We start from the raw sequence: 4056 nt of genomic DNA, 5'->3' as shown, positions 1-4056 counted from the left end.
ATACCCTGCCACAGAAGTGATGGACTTAAAATGCACAATGAAACACGCACTATTCAACATGACCCATATGGAAATTTGGATTTTTGCACTATGCATATTTGTTATAAGGGCCAGGTGACCAGGAAGAAGTTCTAGATTTGGGAAAGGCAATGGAGTTTGGCCATTATTTAAGAGATTAGAGAGCAGGTAGGTGGCACAGTGGATAGAGCACCAGCCCTGAAGATCTGAGTTCAAATTTGACCTCAGACACATGACACTTGCTAGATGTGTGACTCTAGGTAAGTCACAACTCTAATTGCTTTACCAAAAGAAAAAGAGGTTAAAACTTAAATTTGGGAGATAGCATACAATAATAAAATATTATTGTTACTTTATAGCTACTTTTATGTATGTATCATATATACTTGTTGATTTCTCCCATTAGACTGTAAGCTCCTTAAGGGCAAAGACTGTTTTTGCTTTTCCTTTCCTCAACTCTTTGTTCAGTGTCTAGGCACATAGTATTTAATAAATGTTGATTGATTGAAAAAAAAAAGCTTGTCTGCAACAAAATATCTGTCATGAATATCATTTTTAAGAAATAATTTTGCTCTGGAGCAGCTAGGTAGTACAGTTCATAGAGCACCAGCCCTGAAGTCAGGAGGATCTGAGTTCAAATCTTGTCTCAGACACTTAACACTTCCTAGCTGTGTGAGCATGGGCAAGTCACTTAACTCCAATTGTCTCAGCCAAATAATAATAATAATAATAATAATTTTGCCCAATAATTCCCTAATTGTAACAAAACATAAAAGAAGGAATGATGTTTTCATCAATGGTGCTTGCTACTATCACAGAAAATATCTACCACAGAATCCAAAAGGAACTATATTTACTCAGAACTTCCAGATATTTCTTTCCACAGATGATTGTGTTAATTGTACCCTGAAACACTGCAGAGACTCCTAAATAAGATCTGTAATCACCAAAAAGTGTTTTTACCCAGTGTTTGACTAGGAAAAACAAAGAAAGTCTGTTGTATTTACCATCATATATAGTAAAACAACCCATAGTGACATTCTATCACTATATATGATGTATGTGTATGTATTTACATGTATGTATGTATGTATGTATTTATATATTTTAAATAAACATGTTACAAAAAATAAACTAGGCCCCTAATTGAAAGGAGGAATAAAGAATGGACTTGATAGCGATGTTATATATAATATATATATATATATATATATATATATATATATATATATATTTAACTACCCCTAGCTTCTCCCTAACACAGAAGCCTGTTTTTGAAAAGCAATATTCTTGACTTATAGAACTAACAGTCATAGAATTCTAAAAGTTTTTTTTGAGAATTAAAGCTTTGTGAGTGAAATGAGCAGGACCAGGAGATCATTATATACTTCAACAACAATACTATATGATGACCAGTTCTGATGGACCAGGCCATCCTCAGCAACGAGATCAACCAAATCATTTCTAATGGAGCAGTAATGAACTGAACTCAGCTATGCCTAGAAAAGAACTCTGGGAGATGACTAAAACCATTACATTGAATTCCCAATCCCTATATTTATGCACACCTGCATTTTTGATTTCCTTCACAAGCTAATTGTACAATATTTCAGAGTCTGATTCTTTTTGTACAGCAAAATAACGTTTTGGTCATGTATACTTATTGTGTATCTAATTTATATTTTAATATATTTAACATCTACTGATCATCCTGCCATCTAGGGGAGGGGGTGGGGGGGTAAGAGGTGAAAAATTGGAACAAGAGGTTTGGCAATTGTTAATGCTGTAAAGTTACCCATGCATATATCCTGTAAATAAAAGGCTATTAAATTAAAAAAAAAGAGAGAGAGAGAGAGAAGATTGTATGTGGATCACAAAAAAAAAAAAAAAAAAAGAGAGAGAGAATTAAAGCTTTGGCTCACCCAAAAGGTAATGACCTGGACTATGGATATGAGTAAATTACAGCAAATTACCATGCAAAATTTACCCAAGAAAAATGGAATAAGGGAAGCTATCAGAAAAATGTGACCAGAAAAAAAAGGATATGCCAATCTTATGGCAAAAGTAAATATAATAGACATTCTACTTATTGGTATCTTCACAATATTGCATCAACTAAAGAAAGACCCTATTATATTGGTGCTTCCCATATGGATTATTTATGGGGGAACAAAGACAAGAATCATGAAGGAAAAGAGGGGATAAAGTGGTTATGATCTGCATTGTTAGATTTTGCTATTTTGTGCCCTTGCACAAAACCCTTCTCAGGTTCTTAGGTTGTTCTTCTTTAAGTGCTTCAGAAATTCTTTCTCTTTCTTTAAGACATGATCATTTTCTGCATAAAGCTGTTTTTTTAGTCTATTAACTGGTAATACTCTCCCTTCAAAAGAATCTTATATTTAACTACTCGAACATATTTTTTTCCATATGCAGCTCTGTTTGGTTTCAACTGCACCTAACAAGACATCCCTCCCAGGATAAGCTGATCAATTTTAATTTAATCACAATACTGCAAACTGAACTTTAGATACTGATCACCTTCCTACCTCTCTTTGCCTTATCTGTTGAGCACTTAACTTCTCCCAGTACTATCATTTATACAAAGCAAAAACTGAACCTCCAGTTCACTCTACTTTCCATTTGCAGTTCTATTTGATTTCAACATCACAGAATAAGATGCTGCCTTGTGTACCACTAGGGTCATTCCCACCTTTCCAGTTTTCTTTTGTATGTTGTCTTTCTCCATTAGAGTGTAAGATTCTTGAGGGCAGGAACTCCCATCCTTTTTCTTATTTGTATCACCAGTACATAATACAGTACCTAATACACAGTAAGTACTTAATATTTGCTGAGTGCAAAGATTTATTTTGTGCATACATATGTGTAAGTGTTTGTACATAGTAATCTTCCCCATCAAAATATAACTTATTTATGAATAAGGATAATTTTAATGTTTGCACTTATGTCCTAGTATAGTTCTTTGCACATAGTAGGTTCTTAATAAATGCTCAATAATTGATTGGATATATTTACACCAAAGAGGTTATAAACCCATTCAAGTATTGATTTAATTTCTATTTATTGTTTCCCTTTTATTAAACTATAATCTCCAAAAGAACAAAGATCATGCCTTAAGTACTTATTTTATCTCCCTTAGTAGTTCCAGGGTAAAATGTTCCGTGCATAAAGAGACAACTAATCAAGGCTGATGGAATCTGAAGTTATTGTCAAAATAGGTAGCTTATAGAATCATTTTGAAGGAGAAGTCCTGGCAGCAAGGACAACTTGATAAAGAGTAGCTTTTTGCTGCTCTTTCCAAGAATAATCCCATCAAAAGAAAATGCCTAAAAACAATCATATCTGATTGTATTCTATTTTTTTTTAAGTAGCTGAATATTCAATCTTCTATTAGAGACTCAAAAAGAAAAAAAAGAGAAAGGGAGGAGGGAGGGAGGGAGAAGGGAAGGAAAGAAGGATAAAAATGAAGGGAGGAAGGGAGACAGGAAGGAGGGAAGGAAGGAAGGAAGGAAGGAGGGAAGGAAGGAAGGAAGGAAGGAGGGAAGGGAGAGAGAGAGGGAGAAAGGAAGAGAGAAAGAAAGAAAGAAATGAAGGAAGGAAGGAAGGTTAGGAGGAAGGAATAAAAGAAAGAAAAAGAAAGAGAAAAAAGAAAGGAAGGATTGAAGGAAAGAAGGAAGGAAGGAAGGAAGGGAGATAGGGAGGAGGAAGAAATAAAAGAGAGAGAAAAAGAAAGAGAGAGAAAGAAAGGAAGGAAGGGAAAAAAAGAAAGAAAAAAAGAAAGAGAAAGAGAGAGAAAGAAAGAGTAAGAAAGAAAGAAAAAAAGAAAAAATAAAGATTTCTTACCTCTACATTACTGTGGGCTTGCCCTAGACTGAAGGTGAATGAAGCTCATGGTCACAGACAGCTGCTTGTATCCACCAGTAACTACCCTCTTAAATTCAAACCATTACTGTTATCTGTATCAATATGATTGGGAATACCATTTACTCTGAGGCTTCATTTCCTCAGATATAAAATAGA

Source organism: Sarcophilus harrisii, chromosome 2, assembly GCF_902635505.1.
Source record: "Sarcophilus harrisii chromosome 2, mSarHar1.11, whole genome shotgun sequence".
Taxonomy (NCBI): domain Eukaryota; kingdom Metazoa; phylum Chordata; class Mammalia; order Dasyuromorphia; family Dasyuridae; genus Sarcophilus; species Sarcophilus harrisii.
Note: the sequence above shows the minus strand (reverse complement) of the source record.